Consider the following 19,994-nt stretch of genomic DNA (forward strand, 5'->3'; position numbering starts at 1 on the left):
GCCGTGTTTAGTGACTAGATCTGAATAGCCAGGTACTTCCCCAACTTCCTCTTTCCCTTCCCCACTTACCTTCAGCCTCACAACATCCCCCAATTGGGCATGCCATAGTCTCACTGGCTCCAGACGGGAGCAGTTGGGACTCTTGTGAGGTATTCACTATAAAAAAAAAAAAATCCCCAAAAATAAATCACTCTAATAGTTTTGGTTATGAAAATCTCAAAGCATAGACGTAAAATAAAAGATTTTACCTTTTTATCAAAAATATCGAACTCCTGCAACTCATAAACCTACACATACCCACAATAAAAATACGAAAAAATACATTATTTTACTGCAATAAGAGGTGTTATTTTGAATTATATTATATTTCGCTATTTCGGTAGATGTTACTTTTGAAGCTGTCATTTTTTGACATTTGACAAGTAGAAACTACGCCATTAATAAAAATGGAACGATACACAATTAATTCTTAAAATTGTACTATCTACATGAAAAGGTATCGATTCTCCAATCCAGGCCGCTCGCATTCGTCGTCGAAAGTACATACATTGGTCGACATTCTTATTTTTAAGTCTCGTCCAAGGTACGTACTTACATACGCCAAACATCAAAAGTCATTCCACTCGAACGACGAGCAAGTCGAACCACTCATTATTCGACTGGAATGACTTCGTGAAGAATCGAGGCCTTGCGAAAATGAAAATATAGGCTATCTTTGGTACATCGTACCTAAATCATTTTCGAACAAAATTGGACATACACTATTTTAACTTTCAGCTAATTCAACTTGCAGATGAATTTAATGCTAAAACCTTGGACCATATATATCGATCGGTAAAAGTAAAGAAATTATATTTATAGATTCGTTGTCATTTCTCCCCTCTATAATTAAAGTCATTCGTAACAGAAAAAAGATTTCAATAGAGTTATAGGACAATAACCAATAAAACGAACAAGGTTTAAGGAACTATTATCAAATATGGAATGTATTGCATTGCCCTTGCATATATTCTGGAATAAATTATTATTATTTTCCGATTTTTCGTCCGGGTTAAATCTTTCCCATAGGAAAAATTAAACCCTTCCACACACTTTTCCACAAATAATCATCTAGTCAATCAACATTATGCAAGTGCATTATATAAGCAAAATAAATACAAAACAATACAAGAACAACACGTAAACTCACCAGAGATCAAATGGGAAAATAATTCACCGACTCCAGATATTTTCATATCAGAGGGTTCGGCTCGGTAGAACTCTTAACAGGGCCTATAAATCCTACTGATCCCTCAACATAAATATTTAAAAAATCTTTCGTTATCCTATATGTTTTTAATGACTGATTTTTGCATTTTTATTTATAAATTTTTCGATAGATCTAATACGCCTAAATTTTTAATGAGATAGCTAGGTATAATGTCAGTAGCCAAAATAACGAATGGTTATATTAGTCTGAGAATGCCAAATTCTTTTTATCTCTTTTGATAAATCTGTGTATTTTCTAATTTTTTCATTAACAGATTTTTGAATATTACAGGAATTTGGAATAGCGACATCAATATTTTTATCTTAATATATTTTCCTAAAATGAATTTGGTTCGTATTCATAATATGGTATTATATTACGGCAGTCAATCAAGTTATGTTTAATTACCAAACTTTGGTGAATTATTTTTAAAACTTGATTGTGTCTAAATGTATACTCGGACGGTGCTAATATAGAACATCCCTATATAATATGTATATATAGTTTCCGAAAAAGCCAAACATTTTCTACATAAATCATCAATTTCATTTGTATCTTTGATTATATGCTTCCTATAATTTTTAGTATTAATGACTATATCCCGAATGGCAAGCAAAAATCCTTCTATTTCTATTATTATTATTATTTAGTATCGATTTTTCTTGGCTTACATGATTTTTGACGTGACGTCGTTTCGAACTCGAAAGCTACGAGTATATCGTTCTGACAGTTGAAACTTTTCCGTTTGGCGGTGAATCCATCTTAACTACGTATCCTTATCCTCAATAGGGAACCATAACCGTTATGGTGTTTTTTTAATGGCCGCGCTGCCAAAATTGGATCTGTTTTGCCGGAGCTGGGACATAAAGCCAAAAATACGGCCCTTTATGGGGACTCTTTAGGGGGTTTTCCTCAATATTTTATGTTTGATCTGCGTTTTAGAGTGAAGGGAATCACACATTACATAATATTATGTTGGCAGGTACCTACTGTTGAGTGTTTGTTACCGGTGGAGCGGGCATTTTGAAAATTAATCGTGATTTTGCCGAGCAAAATATTTTTTTTGTGGAAATATTTTTTAAAGATATGTCAAACAATAATTATAGTTGGATAATTTGTACAGCGCCATTTTTGTAAAAAAATCAACAGAAGTGATTAATTATTTACAAACAGATTCCAAATCACACAATATGTGGCAGGCAATTTCAGACAAAAACAAATCTTACTAACTAATCACGCCGTTTCCCCGCAAGGGTAGGCAAAGAGGCCGAACCGCCAAACAACTCGGTCTTGGCACACCCTCCTTGCCTCATCCACATTCATACATCGTCTCATACATACTCTATTATGACTCTTGACATGGCTCGACTCGAGTATCTGATTCACTTGATCGTTCCATGTCTTCTTCGGGCGTCCCCGACTTCTGCTACCATTCGCATTTGCATCATTTATCCTAGTTATTATTATTATTTATTGGACAATTTGTATAGCGCCGCTTTTGTGAGATATCACCTCAGGGTAGCTTTACAGTTGATGCAGGTATTACAAAAATATAAATATTACAAAAATAAGTGAAATTAAGTTAAATAAAATGAAGTGCATGAACAGGTGATGAAGTAGAGGAACAGGTGATACGAAGATAGAAGATGGAGACTCTGCAGCAAGAATCCTAGGTGGTGAGGAAACTGGACCAGCTGCTGCAGCGAGAGTCTACCGCGTTCACCAACAGTGCCAGCACAAGGTTCGTCATCCGTCCAGGTATGTGTCTGCTGCTAATAAAGCGTTGACACAATATCCTCACACAGATATTTACAGATCTTGGCAGCACCGCTGTGACGTTCGTCAAGTCCATAATTCATATCCATGTAATCTTGTTCCTGGTGATTGTGTTAGTGGTGCAATGTGCCCGCAATAAAAGGCGACGGTCGGGATAATAAATTACCCTAGGCACTTGTTAGGACCTTCAGAGTTTCCAAGAATTCCGTTGAAAACATCTGGCGTACCTTCAGTTACCGATTCTCGTCCCTAGTTTAACTTCAGCGAATTACGAATATTTTTTAGCACAATTTTCGATTACTCACTTTTAACACACTGCACTCTAATCACATTACTATAAAGTTCTGATTACTAATTGGTAAGTTAATTAAAAATGTTGACTGATTTTAAAAATAATTTCAAAGGGATGTTCATTTCCTCATTTCCTTTGAAAATACTAAAAAAGAAACACAAAGCGGTTCGAGGACGACACGACGCGTTCGGCTGCAACGAAGGCTACACTCCTTTCTTCGCTCTTTATGCCCAAACCATCTAAGCGTCCCTTTCTTAATCTTACTATGTTTGCTTACATCAGCCTTGCATTCTTTGCGGATCTCCACATTCCTCACGTGATCATACATGTTTTTACCACACATACGCCTCAGGGATCTCATTTCAACAGCATTCAATCTACTTTCATCCTTTCTTTGCCAGTTCCATGCCTCACTTCCATACATCAGGGTATGTACCAGCACGTCATTGTGGACTGCATAACTTCGCTTCTTTGGACAATTTTTTGGTAACGCCAACTGCGTTTAGTCCTCCATTAATGACGTCAACTTCAGACGAACACATTTTTTATATCGTTGGAGAAGATACTACTAGAAAAATCCACACGCAACATGAAACGGAACAAGTCACTGAAGATTAAAAGATAACGGTCTCAACTGAGTATCAAACCCAGAATCTCTGTCTTACCGGGACAACGTTTTTATCCACTCGATTATCTTATACTTATCTCTACCTAATTATTATTCTTATTTGTCGATCTCATATTTCAAATATTATTCCCATTTTTCGGCAGCTATCTTTTTTAATGATCACAAAATTCTAAAGAATTGGTTTGTAGCCTAGATAGCGTCTCGGATAAACACACTTAATTTCTATTTATTATTGAATTTGAATATTGAATATTTCAAAATGAATATTCAATTTTTATTAGAATTTTTTTTTTAAATGTAATGTAATTGTAATAAAATATCATTGAAGAAAAAGAAGACAATACTAATAAATCGAAATGAAACATGAAACTGAACAAGACAATGAAAATAAAAAGATGACGGGAATCGAACCTAGGAATTCTTTTTAAAAATGAAAATAACGTTGATGAGTACAACCTTCGAAGGTCAAAGAAAGGTCGTTCCTATAAAAATTAACACAGTTTGATCAGGATTTTTAAGTTTGGAAAAGATACGATTGTGTACACACTGTAAATTTCCCGATTTTAAAGTTGCTTTTTTATCATTCTTTACTATTGATATTACATTGATATTAAAAGGTAAGTGGCAAAAGTGTATAACTGAAAAATGTAACTACGTGTGCAAAAACCTCAACAATCTATTTTGGAAATTTAAACACGTTCCATTAAAAAATAACTATTGCTTGGAGTTGTCGGGACTCTTAGAGGGTGTTCAAATTATAATAATTTAAAAAACCCTCCTCCCAAAGATAATAATGGATATTTTACATTATTTGCCTGTAGTAAATATTTAACTGGGAGCCTACTCAAATACATTGAAATAAGATAATGATGAACGTTTTACATTATATGCCCGTTGTAAATATTTAACTAGGGGTCTACTCAGATACATTGAAATAAGATAATAATGGATATTTTACATTATTTGACTGTAGTAAATATTTAACTGTGAGCCTACTCAGATACATTGAAATAAGATAATAATGGATATTTTACATTATTTGCCTGTAGTAAATATTTGACTGTGAGCCTATTCAGATTCATTGAAATAAGATATCTAAAAGTGGTAGATACTCTTATTGTCGCCGTGGTGAAATACCACTATTCAGAATCTAAAACTTGTTTGAAATGGCTGTAACCGCGATTAGTGACAAGATCTGCAAAGCCAGGTACCTACTTCCCAACCTTGTTCTTCTAATTACACATTTCCTTCTCTTCCCCACTCCCTTTAGTCACACAACATTCCCCATTTGGGAATGCCACAGTCTACTTATTCTCTGAAACTCTTGTGCGATATTCACATAAAAAAAACTAAGGAAAAGTCCCAACTGCTCCTAACCGTCTGGAACCAGTGGGACTATGGCATCTCCAATGGGTGTATGTTGTGGGACTGAAGGTAAAGAGGAGAGGAAGAAGAGGAGGAAGAGGAAGTTAGTAAGGTACCTGGTATTCATATTTGGTCGCCAAATGACGTGTGCAAGCAACGTTTCAATTATGTAAGGTGATCTTACACCGGGGCGATACTGAGAGTATCTTCCAATCTGAAACGTGCCACAAGTTTGCTATAAATAATTTTAATTATGAAATTGTGAATTATTATAAAAATCAATTAAAATTTACTTGCGCACGCCGGAATTTGAGTCCGCGACCTTCGGATTGCTAGTCGAGATCCTTATCAGAGAGAGGCCGTCATAAATTTAATTCCCAGCAAACATTTAATCTATTTATTAATCTTTTTTTATTTGCATTTTATGCTATTTTTATTGTACAGGGTTTTCCAATAAGAGGTATTATTTTGAATTATATTATATTTCTCTATTTCAGTAGATGTTACTTTTGAAGCTGTCATTTTTTGACATTTGACAAGTAGAAACTACGCCATTAATAAAAATGGAACGATACACAATAAATTATTAAAATTCTCATTAGTGAATCAAATGCAAATCATCTTGAGTGATAAGGCCCATTTCCACCTCGGTGGTTTCGTCAACAAGCAAAATTATCGCATCTGGGGCTCGGAAAACCGAAGAGTTATTGTTGAAAAGCCTCATTATCCTCAACGTGTGACTGTTTGGTGCGGTTTATGGTCCCGCGGAGTCATTGGACCTTACTTTTTCGAAAATGAGGCTGGAGCAACAGTTACGGTGAATGGATTGCGCTATCGAGAGACGATTAATATTTTTTTATGGCCGGAATTGGATGGTATTGATCTGGAAAACGTTTGCTTTCAACAAGACGGCGCTACGTGCTACACAAGCAACGAAACCATTGATATTTTACCATTGAATATCAAAATAACACCTCTTATTGGAAAATCCTGTAGTTAAAACTAGATTTGAAACAGATCGATGGTGTCATTTTGATTCTATTATATTTTGACCACGTGCCACAGATTTAACGGCCGCAAAACACTCTCGACCTCTCTTTAGCGCCGACGTTAGCAGGACATTTTTACAGGAAAAACGACAGCAGTAACCCACATTCATGACGCATAATATGACGCGAGCAATAAAAGGAGTATGGCGCATACCATTAAATATTTTATTTGGCTAGGGACTCCCAAAAACATTAACATTTTCAAACATTTCCTAGGCCTTTGATCATCATGCATTATTCCTATTAGGATCACTTAGTATTTTTTTCCGAATGTTAGATTTGTTTTCATGAATTTTTGATTAAGAGCTACAAGCCAAAAATGCGTATAATCTTGATATGCCTTATTTCATCACGAATACAGGTAATAGGCATTTAAATCGCTTGGCAAACGAAGTAAAAAAACGCTCGATTTTAAGCGCAAAAGTGGATTTTATTTAATTGAAATTAATAAAATACTTAGTTTTTACCACTTTTATTGTTTATAAATACCAACATGTTCCATGAGCAACGCTCACTTCTTCAGGGTTTTAATAATACTATTATTAAAACCCTGAAGTATTATTAAAACCCCGAAGAAGTGAGCGTTGCTCATGAAACATGTTGGTATTTATAAACAATAAATGTGGTAAAAACTAAGTATTTTATTAATTTCAATTAAAATGGTGCCACAAAATAAGTTTGCTATGTTAGAAGAAAGGATTTTATTTATTTTGTAAACAATTTTATAAGATCGCAAAAAAGTTAACCAAGGGAAACTGTCACAGATAGTCTTAGCCATAATATTGTATTTTTTAAATTTGTTTCGTTTACTTTCATATATTTCTATTGAATAAGTACATTTTTTAGTAGTTTACATTTATATTTTATTTGGAGAAAATATTTTTTATTTGAATTCTACTCAAAGGAAACGGTAGGAAAAGCTTCAATTTATCTAAAGCATGTTTTTTGGTATTTATAATGTTAACCGATTCGTTATAAAGATTAATCGAAAATCACTATTTAGCAATAAGCTTCGCCTTAATGACTGAACTACCAGTGAGGTATAAAAGAGACCGCGGAATATAAGGGTGGGTTGTTTCAGAGAATTTGAACAATTCATAAAATTACGAAGCCGATTTTCAAGTTCTGTGAAGGTTCTATTCAAGTTCTGATACTATATCATTATTGGCCAAATATTTCATACAACTGAAATTTGCCTATAATGATGTCATAACAGATCATTGTAGGCTAGATGCTTGAAAAAAGTGAAATAATAACAGAATTTGAGTAGAACCTTCACAGAACTTATAAATCATCCTTGAAATTTGATGAATTTTTCAATTTCGTGAAACAACTCGTCCTAACTTATAATGAATTCAGTATTATTTATATTCATCTTAACAGTGATGTTGACACACTTGGTGGCCCCAACTGCGACGGGTTAGTCATTTTTCTTCTATATTCCAATTTGGGCTAATCTTATGTTTTAGAAGGCCAGATTTAATATATTGAGGAATACTATCCATCGAGTTTGGCGTCCGTTGTAATTAAATAGCATTTAAGATAGTTTTGGGACTGATCTTTCAAAGGGCTTATTCCAGCAGCACCTTCAAATGCCAACTTATACAGTGGAGTCGAAATTTTTCGACACCACTATATGCATAGATAGTGTTAGATCAGGGATGGCCAACAGGTCGACCGCGGTCTACCGATCGACCGCGAAGCTGATTTAGGTAGCCCGCGAGAGTAAAATCAAGTGAATAGGAAAATATGACAAAATAATATTATTTTGAGATGTATTCGCGCGAAGGACTGAATAAGGTACCCACTCACACGCTTTGGTCGCATCGCAACAACAGTATTGATGAGTGCATGTGCGTGAGTAGGCAACTAAATGCGGATCGCCTCGCTACGCGCGTTTCAATGAGAAGATTCCACGTCTAAGAAAGTTAGCTTTATATTTGACGTCGTTTTTCGGTTCTACCTATCTTTGCGAATCAACATTTTCAACGATGAATGCAATACAAACCAAACATCGTTCCCGCATAACAGATGCCCACTTAACTTCGTGTTTGCGAATCGCAGTTACTTCGTACACTCCCCAATATGATAAGCTTGTACAGAATATGCAGTGTCAAACATCCACCCTAAAACATAAAGCTGAATGAAATGTTTTTATATGTTACATTGCATTAATAAATTCTTACAAATTTATCACAAAATAGTTTTATTTTGTCACTTTTAAACTCTACCTTGCAGTCGACCGCAAGAAATAATTTTTAACGCAAGTAGACCGAACAGGTCAAAAGTTTGGCCACCCCTGTGTTAGATCAATGTTCTTCAATCCTGAGGCAAATATTAAATAATTACTTTCACAACGTTAAAATAAGTCAACATACTTATTCATTCATTTTTATTGTTAAATTAAACAAATTTTCTTTACCTGAAATATTCTTTATTTTTTGTTATCTCGTATAATGACTTCACATATTTAAAAAGATTATTTGATCATTTGAGCCTCATTGGGTGCTTTTTCCGTACTAAGGCCCCCATTTTTTTAAAATAATAAATTGAAATAAAATTAAATACAATAATTAAGGCGGAAATGAAAAAAAAATCTAATATTTTTTTAATTTTTTATTTTATTTGGTACAATATTTTTTTTTTACATTTCAAAGTTTTCCAGTAATGTTGGCCTCACTGGGTGGCTTGCCCGTGCTGAGGCCTTCATTTTATAATATGAAAATATAATCTAAATACAATCAACAATATAAGATAAAATAATACATTTAATTTATAATCTTGTGTGTTTGTGAGTGATGTGTGTTTATATTGGTTTTGTGTGTTACGTGTAGGTTTTATTTTTATTTTATGCTATGACATTTTGGTAATATTGTCTTTTTTGTTGTTTAATCCATTTTACAAGGTACCAGTGAATAAAATGATGTGTGTATTGAGTATAATATTTTTAAAGGATAAACTAATGTTTACGAGACAGGTTGTTATACATAGCACAAATATAACTAAATAAATATAACATAACTTATTATGTTAAAGAAATAATTATTAGCCTCAAACACCTATTCATTTGAGGCACTTTGTGATGTGACATTATAATTAAAAATAAAACAATAAGTGTTTGACTGTATAATACCCGCAGCCCTGATGAAGCTACAGTTGTAGCGAAACCCGGTCAGTATTAAGTTATTGTTTTATTTGAAATTAAAAATTATATGTTATCCTACATGCTTTGCATAACAAACAACCTGTATCTTAAACATGACTTTATCATTAAAATAATAATATTTGACAAGTCAAAATATTTCACCAACAAATTAAGATATAATATGTCTCGCTCCAGCTAGTAAGATATATAGAATTATCATTGCCTTTCCTACAAATATTAATGAGCAAAAATTGTTGAATGAAAAATACCAGTACATATTGAATAATTTGGCAGGTTTTGAATAAGCCTACGTAGCACAATTGACAGAGCAGCTGACCGGCAATCAATTTTTCTGCGGGTTCAATTTCCGTCGGCGGCATCTATATTTTCTCGGACGGTTTTTCAATTTATATTGGTGTCTCAGGCTAGTAAATTATTGCTAAAAAATAACATGGTGTTGTGTATTATTTTATGCATGTTTAATTATTTTACCTTAAAATTTTTAAAAAAATATGACTATTTTATTCTTTAATCTATCTTTTAATTTCAATTCTTTCTACAAGTAACGTTATGTTGTTTTTATACTCCTATTTTAATTTGATTTCTATTATTTTCAAATAATGTCAGGGATCCTTTGTAGGGAACCCGCTTGCACAGCGCGGGTGTAAACTGTGCATCCTAAAGCTTAAGTTTAGACTTACGGAATTCAATACTTCGTTTGTGTGAAAGCACTATGAAACAATACATGATTATTACTTCAATGGTGAAAACCAGAGATTTTTCAATATTTTTATCACGACAGGTAAACTAATTATTTTTAAGATCTACCTCATTTAAATGATCACTTACTTTTAATCTTACCTTCAAATATTTATGAGTTCCTTCTTCTAATATATTTTTGTTTATTATTATAATTCATTCTTATATCTCATATAAAAAAAACTTTGTACGAAAAACTTTAAGAATAAAGAAAAAAAAATGTCTCCAGGCTTTCTCACAAACTTTAAATATAAAAAAAATTAAGGGACTACGCTAGCCTATCTATATAAATAACAAATTTAAATATTCGTTTGTTAAAAATCCGATTGAAATTTTGACACTACGTTGCATTCGAATACACGTGTGTTTTTATATATCTATTTAATAGATGTCACCCGTGAAACGTGCTTTTTTTAAAAAACAGCCCCATAAAAAACAATTGTTGGACATAAAAGCAACATTCGCTATTCTTTCTCTATCTGCACAGAGAGACTGAGCCACAGCAAGGCGTGGCGGGGTATAGTTAGTCTACATAAACAAAATTGTCAATGTTCGTTTGTTAAAAATCTTAAATTTCCGACAAATAGATGTTACCTGTGACATTTTAAAACATGTTTCTTTATTAAGATTCAACAAATGCAGTCCTCCGGTGAAGAAGCAACTTTTCCAAACATATTGTATGAGCTTCTACACTAGCAAGCTATGGACGACATACACACAAGGCGTCATGAACATACTCCGAGTTCAGTACAACCACGCATACAGAGCCCTATTTGGCCTCCCCTGGCGATGCAGCGCCTCACAGATGTTCACCGAAGGAAGGGTGCATGGGTTCGCAGCTTTAATGCGCCACAGAATAGCCGGGACGAGTCAGCTCTACCAGAGATCGGACAACACTCTTGTCCAGGCCGTTGCCCAGTGGCAGGGAGCGCCTCTACACCAGAGATGAAGAATTTCACTCAAGCCACCATAAAGTCCTAATGTGCTCATCAATGTATTCATTTTTTATTATTTTTATTTATTTCTTTATTGATTAACTTAAATGTAAACTTTTATGGCAGGCAGAACATTGCACACACCGCTCTGTCCAGCTGAAAACAACATTATTATTATTATTTATGAAAAAACCAGCGCCATCTGTTTGACAAACATGTTTTTTTTAAACAGCGCAAATTGTTGGACTTAAAAGCAACATGCGCTATTGTTTCCCTATCTGCGAATGAGCCACACGAATGCGTGGCGGGGAACAGCTAGTTATTAATAACACCCCAGAATTAATGTAAATGAGATTTGGCTATAATCCGTATATATTTGAATATGTAACTGATTGCGTACCTGTAATCCGTAGACACGATGATTAAATTAGGATTCCTGAGGGGGTATTGTATTTCTCCCTAATTGTCTTTGTGGCTTCTTCCTAATTCAATTTAAGATTGCCTGCCATCACTCTGACATTTATTTATCGATTGGACTTTTAAATCGGTGAGAATACATTTCTACGAATACCGTATTTAAAGATACACTTGTATATGTATAGTGATGGGAGTGATTCATAAATGTTCATTGTGGAAACATTTCATTAATCGAACGATGGGTCTATTCTATAATGCTAATAACGTAATATATTATAATATGAAGGGTGATAAGGGACGTACTTGACTTACTCTATCTAACCAGTGATCCCTGACATTATTTGGAGTTAAAAAAGCACACGATATTTTGGTATCGGGTGATTTTTTAAGGTTTTAAATTTTTTTTTTTCAAAAACAAGAAAAAAAAATTCTTATCTCTTCACTGGTCACTCAGCCTAATAACTGCCCAAACCCTCACATCGACTTTAACTATCAAATTTCTGCTGATTTTTAGAAGAAAAAAAAATGTCACCGGATACCAAAATTTCATTTATATTTTTAATAATGTCAGGAATCACCATCACGTCCCTTAACACCCTGTACAATTTAATATATTATATCATATTGTGAAGTTCCCGTTCCTCATTATTTATCTATTCATCGAAGAAGAATATAATATAACGTTTTAAGTTAGTTTTTAGATAAAAAAATTTCAATTGTTTTTAATGGAAAAATTTTATATTCTTCTGTGGAAAAATATTTTAGTATTGCAAAAAAAATTGGAATTTTGAAAAAAGTTATTTAATCTTTTTTACTTCTACCATAATGTAGAATCACTTCCCGCAGTTAATACACTTAACCCCCGGACACCCTGTATAGCTAAAAAAACAATTTTGGATTTCATCCTTGTGACTTTACCAGATAAAAAGTAAAAATAATTCATTATTATTATTTTTTTTTAATGATACACTAATGTTTTTAAGACAAGGTTTTTATGCATAGCACAAAGGATAAAAAAAATTAAGCAATAATAAGTCGCCTGTAATATCAATATAAATTGAAAATATCTCACGAAAAAAATAAATGCCGCAGACGGGAATTGAACCCGCGCCTTCTGATGTCCGGTCAGAAGCAGTAATTGTTGATTGAAGTACTAGTACATATTGAATTATTTGGCGTGTTGGAAATAAGCCCACGTGGCTCAGTGGTCCAGAGCATCTGACCGGACATCAGAAGGTGCGGGTTCAATTCCTATTGGGGGCATTTATTTTTACTCGGAGATATTTTCAATTTGTATTGATATTACAGGCGACTAATTATTACTTATAATAAAAATAATTAATTTTATTACAAAAATTACATAAACCGAAAAGTCGCTTATGACAATTAAGAAAGCATTTATTTTATGAAGCTTTTTCTAGTAAAAATTGAAGATGTTATATTAAAAAAATATAATTTGTAAAAACAAGACAGAATGCTTAGAAGAATGGTTAACGTCGCCGATCAATATTATATCAAACAAGATACGACCATTGAACTACTTCATGATGACATACATGCCTGGTACTACTGTAGTAACGCTGCATATTTGCAGAAATATGTTGAAAATGAGAAACACTTCTACAATTGAATGATTGGTAGGTGAGATTAAATTTTTAATGATAGAATGATTGAATAAAGTAGATATGTTGACGATGGAAACATTCCAAAAATAGAATGTTGGATATTATCCAAAAATGTTGAGAACAATCGAAATGGAATGTAAAAATGAAAATAGAGTAGTCCATACCCCAATGACGGCTTGTGTCGCAGAATTCGAACAATTCCTCAAATTATAATTTTAATAATCAAGTTCTGTGAAAGTCCTATCCAAGTTCTATTATTGGAGTACTGTGAAACATCTGGCTTAAGATAAAATAATAACGGAACTTGAACACAACTTTCATAGAAAATATGTTTTAACGTTGAAATTGATAAATGGTTCAAATACAACCCGACCTAACTATTAACTTGCTGAAAGACCGGCATTAAGAATTGAAAGTTGCTTGAATTGGCTTTGACCGTGAATATTCCAATTCTTTCAAACCTTCCTAATCTTTTTCTTCATATCCACTTCCTTCCCTACCACACCTCTTCAGACTCAGAATATGTTGTCGGAATCGGGTATACCATAGTCCCACTGGCCCGGCCAAATGGGAGCAGTAGAGACGCGGAATTCACAATAAAGAGTTAAAATAAATTATTGAAATCGATATAATTGTTTATTGTAGAAAACGTCCGAATTCTGGATATAATCACTGATATCTTTAATTAATACGGAAAATGAGCCGAGAGTTAAAGACCTGTTTTCGAATTTTTGCACTAGGTTAGAATATAGTAATATAGTGACTATATATACACCTGTACTAACTGTTAGTACAGGTTAGTAGCATGGATTAGTACCAAAACCTGCTAAATCAGTGCAAAAGTCCGGAAACATGTCTCTTCATTTTCTACAGCACGGCTTGTATTAATAAAGATGGCGGTGAAATAATTTCATGGCAAATGTTAGTAATGAGAATGTTTCAATAATAGAAAAATGGATGTTAGAAATAATTTTTTGTTAGAAAGTAGAAACGTTGCAATAATGGAATGATGTTTCGAAATAATATTTCGCATGCCGCCGATACATTTCGCAATGCAGCAATGTTTCCGAATAGGTACTATCATAATGGTGAAATGACATCGAAAAGGTATATCGTACAGTGGCAACCTACGTCCCTCGACGATGAAAATCGACATCGTCCTCGTATAGGGGTGTTTACGTTAGGTAAAAATTCGACACGATAGAACTTATTTCATTAGTGTTGTTTGTATTTTTCAAATATTGGAAAATGTCTTTCAATAAAGTTTAATTACTGATATTTTAATATAACTAACTATCTTCCTGCTTGAGAGGCGCGTTTGGCGCGAAATCATTTTCCTCAAGGCCTCTTGTGTGGGGTAAATTAAAAAATATATAATAAACCATCATGCCGTTTCCCCCCAGGAGTGGACAGAGACAACGGGCTGCCAAACAACTCGGTCTTGACACACGCTTGTTGCCTCATTTACATTCGTACATCGTCTCATATTTATGTTTCTGTTATTACGACTGTTAAAATGGCACGACTCAAGTATCTGGTTCATTTGATCGTTTCATGTCTTCCTCAGGAGTCCCCTACTTCTTCTACTATTCGCATTTACGACATGTGTTCAAGCTAATGAGTTTTTAATGGATTTTAAAATTTTAGATTGTCTAAAAATCCGAGCTGGTCACTGCACTACTCTCGGTTAAGTAAAGTTTCGAGTTTCAGTCACAACTTACCTCATCATCTTTCTTTTCTGCGTCTTTTTCTATGTTCATATTCTCAGTAGATTGTTATCAATCTTTCAACAATCAATATTACTTTTGCGAATGGCTCTTTGTTATATTTGAACATAATTGGAAGTAGAAAATAACCCATTTAAAAAACTCGGCAGATAGACTTTTTGTCGTCGACAACACACGCACACACACACAGTTTTATCTGAAAATAGATTTCTTTATAAAAAAATCCAGTATTTAATATACGAAATAAATCTCGGTGTTATCAAATTAGGATTTGGATTCAGTGATAGCGGTGTTCGCTGATTTTAGCCAGTCCCTGGAGAAAAAGGTTCAATCCACAGTCAAGCAATATATTTTTTAAGGTTTAACAGACATTTAAAAGTTCACACTTATAATTAAGTGTCATTCTCTGGCGAAGAAAGTTCAATCCCCAGTCAAACAAATAAATATTGTCATCATCATCATCACTTTTGGCTCTACAACCCCTGGTGGGTCTTGGCCTCCTCAAGAATCTTCCTCCACTCATCTCGGTCCCGCGCCAGCTCTCTCCAGTTTCGAAGCTCCAAGGCAGACAAATCTTTGAGGACGTTGTCGCTCCATCTTAACCTTGGCCTTCCCAGGCTCCTTCTCCCTATCGGTCTTGAGCTCAGCAGGGACTTTGGTTCTTGATGCTCGGTCATTCTCTCCTCATGACCTAGCCACCGAAGTCTTCCCAGTTTTATGAACTTTGTGACGTTTAGCTCCTTAAACAGAGTATAGAGCTCATTGTTATAACGTCTGCGCCAAAATCCATTTTCTAGAACCGGTCCGAAGATGCGCCTCAAAATTTTCCTTTCAAAAACGTCCAGTGCTCGCTCATTCTTCTTAGTTAGAACCCACGTCTCGGCTGCGTACGTAAGCACTGGTCTAATTAGTGTTTTGTACACTAATACCTTGGTGGTTCTGGAAAGCAGTCTGGATTTTATTTGTTTTTGTAGGCGGAAATAGCAGCGGTTTGCATTCACGATGCAATATATATTTTTTAGTACATTTATTTAATAAACATAGTTTTTTTTTAAACTTTGACTTCCAAATTCGTGAGAAAGGAATAACAACAATAAGATTTTATAAAAAAATTGATAGAATATTACAAAAATAATATATCAGTCGTCAGTATAGACACTTTGAGTTATGTAAGTTTTTATTATCCTTTTTATGCTGAAATTTTATCCCTCGTAAATCAAGTAATAAAGTTCCTGAGAGGATTCTGGGAGCACGCGGAGTTCAAAGCCGTTAAATTACTATTGAATCTTTACTCCAATCTCTTTTTTGTCTTTCTAAATTGAACCACTCAAAAAAAAGCTCAGCTTAATGAAGTGAGTAAATTTAATCAAAAAAAAAATCTCTTGATGGAGCCGTTGATTACTCACAAGAGATGCAATCGATGATTCATAAGTTTCAATGATAATATTGGAGAAAGTATAATGTATACGTTTTTTATTTAATAACTAGCTAAACGATAGCACTTTCTGAATATATAGGAACACGTGTTCATGCACCTGTGTTCATGCACCTGTCCTGTTAGTATAATATGTTGATGAAATGCGAAAATATTATGATTTTTATGAACACGTGTTCCGACGTCGCATTAATACATTTCTTTTTGCTACAAGTTTAACATGATTATCATCAACTATCAATTCATTCGTTTAGAGCCTTCAGTTTCGTTTTTAACAGGAAAACGAATAATTTGAAGAGATTTGAAATAAATTAGCAATTTTTATATCAGTATGTTTTCTCGGTGCAAATATACTAATTTCGGTTGTGGGTTTGTTCGTGACTGCTATTTAACTCTGGTTCAATGAACTAGGGTTTGTTTTGAATTTAGGTGTCGTTTTAAAAATTGAAACTTGATTATGTCAACAATTCAGACAAGAGATACCTACCTATGATATAATATTTGAACAGAAAATTATTTTAAGTGTCATTCTCAAAAGTGTAATTTCATTATGTCATGAATTAAGATAAGCGATAAAGTACTTATTATAACCTATTTCCCTATTTAAGGGAAAATTATTTTAACTACAAGCGATAAAGTACCTACCTACCCAATTCAAAAAGTTCAAAAGGCAATAATAAAACTCATACTGCAAGTAACATTCTACACAGACTCAACCAAAATCTTCATAACACTAGACATCATGTCAATAAGACAACTTTACACCAAAACTGCTCTCCTACATCTCATCCATAATAATCTTCATATTACAAATCAACCAAAAGCCATAATAAAAACCAGGTCCTCAACAAATAAAACACTGAACATTCCGATAACATACACCACACACGGATAAAGACACTTTCAATACTATGCAACCATACTTTTTAACAGTATGCTCATTACTTTGAAACAATTACTGACTGCAAATATATCTACAAAATTTCTCAAAAAAAATATCGTAGCCTGGATAAAAAATCAAGATATTCACTTTATTCAAAAGATTATAATTCCAATCCAAACATAACTAAAATATAATAAGTAAAATTAAAAATTTTACACGTCCTTCAGGAATTATCCAAAAATACATACACTCACATATAAATGTGTGTTTTAATGTTTCAATATATGTTTGTGAAAAAAAAAAAAACTTTCTACTACAACACATAAATACCTGTCACACTTAATCACAAACACGTTAACACCTCAGCACAGGTTCTCCTAGTGAGGTGTTCACGTTGCATACAATATCACCGACGCATAGTTTTACCTATTTCAACCTATTTTCTTTATTTTTTGCACCTTTTTCTGTACTTATTTCTCAGTACTACAATATACACCACTGTAATCATTTGTAAAATGTGTATTCATATATTTATTTTTATCTTCATTTTCCACTGTTTATTAAAAACATTTTTATCGTCAAAAGAACATAGATGAAGACGGACGACCCGAGACTTTGATGAGATTGACCATACTTCTGACATCTTCCGACATCGGCAAAGTGATGATTTTTTGCGTGTGTTGCCAGATAAGTATTTATTGGCCAGCGCACACATCGTGCTGCCAATAGCAGAAGAACTCAGAACTTTGAAGTAACAATTCTTATCTCCGTACCGGGTCTGTTTGTTGATGGCCTTAGACCTTAGAGTCTTTTTGGTTCATATTTCTCCAAGTTATCTAACGTTTTCACGTAATAAGTTTTTCGAAAATCAATTCTTCGAAACTGCTGATTCTTTGACTACGTTTTCTTCGACCATACAATTTTTTGACATATTAACTCTTAAAATTTTGATGATGTACTGACACTTGCTGCGTGAAGCCTCTGTGCCACTCGTATGTTGTCTCCATTAGATATTTATTTATTTATTTGGAAAAGTTGACAGCAAATCTTTAATTATATAATGATACAATAATAATATTATTAATTATGCCAATTATGAACTTTCCACTGATGAATAGTTAATGGTGTTACAATGGTGTACAATGGCATAGAGATGTTCTCTTAAATTAATTTCTTGTTTAGTTAGAAAATATTAAAAATATTAAAATAAAGGAGGGTGGGGGGAGGAGGGGGAAATATAGGATAAGGATTAAGAGGCAAGGGACGGGAATATATAGGAATTGAACTTCTAGTTTGAGTTTTGTTGATTTTTGAGTTTTTGTTTTATGTCGCGTAAAGTCGAGTTAAATATGTCAATATGGTAATAATTTAAGTTAAAAGAGTGTGTGGATCTGTAGATAAATGAGTTTTGTTTGGAATTCGTCTTACAATGAGGGAGATTAAAAGTAAGCGACTGTCTGCTGTTGCGATTGGGAACATGGAATAATAGGCGTTGAAGAAGATCAGGACTATCGATTAAATTGTGTGTAATTTTGAATAACATTACCGGATCTGCTATATTTCTTCGGAAAGTTAACGTCTGTATATTGAAGAACTTTGCAGAGTCTTCATTACTGATATGAGATCGAAAAGAGCGGAAATTAAGGTACCTTAAAAATCTATTTTGAACACTTTCAATTCTATTTTTATGTATTGCATAGCCTGGGTTCCACACTTGTGATGCGTATTCAAGGATACTACGAACGTATGAGAAATACAGTGTTTTGAAAGTAGCAATATCTTTGAATTGTTTACAGGAACGGATTATGAAACCCAGCATAGAAGATGCGTTAGTGACTACGTGGTCAATATGTTTATTGAAATTCAGTTTACTATCAAGTATAACCCCAAGGTCCTTAATTTCTGATTTGGTAGATAAAGGTTGATGATTAATTGAGTATTCGTGTATAAATATGTTTTTGTTTCTAGTAAAGCGTACGGTGAAGCATTTGGATATATTTAATTGCAGACAATGGGCATTAACATACGCGTTTAAACGTTGTAAATCCTTTTGCAGCTTGTGACAGTCTTCGATTGATTTTATAGGTGAGAAGATTTTCATGTCATCTGCATATAGGATGGTCTGCGAGTGTAAAAAGCAGTGACCAATATCATTGATATAGATATTAAATAGTAACGGTCCTAACAGGCTGCCTTGAGGAACTCCCGATGTAACAGCAACAGAGTCGGATTTAAATCCAGCAACCACTACTATTTGACTTTAAGTTGAAATATAGTGATATTTTTTTAAAGAACCTATGCATGCGGCGGAATTCGACAAGAATTCGAAGAATTGTTATTCTAAGAATTGAGACTTCGAGAAAAGTGTATTTCGTAGAACTGCCGTTCGAAAAATATGTCTTTTGGACAATTGATTTCGGTAAATTAATTTCTAAGAAATTACCTACAATCTTTCTCCTCACACGGCCTCATAAAAGTAATGCTATCTCATTCTGTATTACGCTGAGACTTGTGATTTAAACAGTGTTAGAAAGAGAGAGAACCACTCTTTATATTTGCATCAAGAAGTTTACCATAGACGATGTGAAGGTTTTGTCTCAAAACAGACTATAATGTGTGGTATTTTGTTACAGCAGCAGCGGGGGCATGCGTCCCTGGGCGGCGCTGGCGCTATGGGTGTGTATGGGAATGTGGGCGGGAGGCGCGCGC

This window comes from Hesperophylax consimilis, chromosome 12 (genome assembly GCF_061612785.1).
Source record: "Hesperophylax consimilis isolate HC1 chromosome 12, BYU_Hcon_1.0, whole genome shotgun sequence".
Taxonomy (NCBI): Eukaryota; Metazoa; Arthropoda; class Insecta; order Trichoptera; family Limnephilidae; genus Hesperophylax; species Hesperophylax consimilis.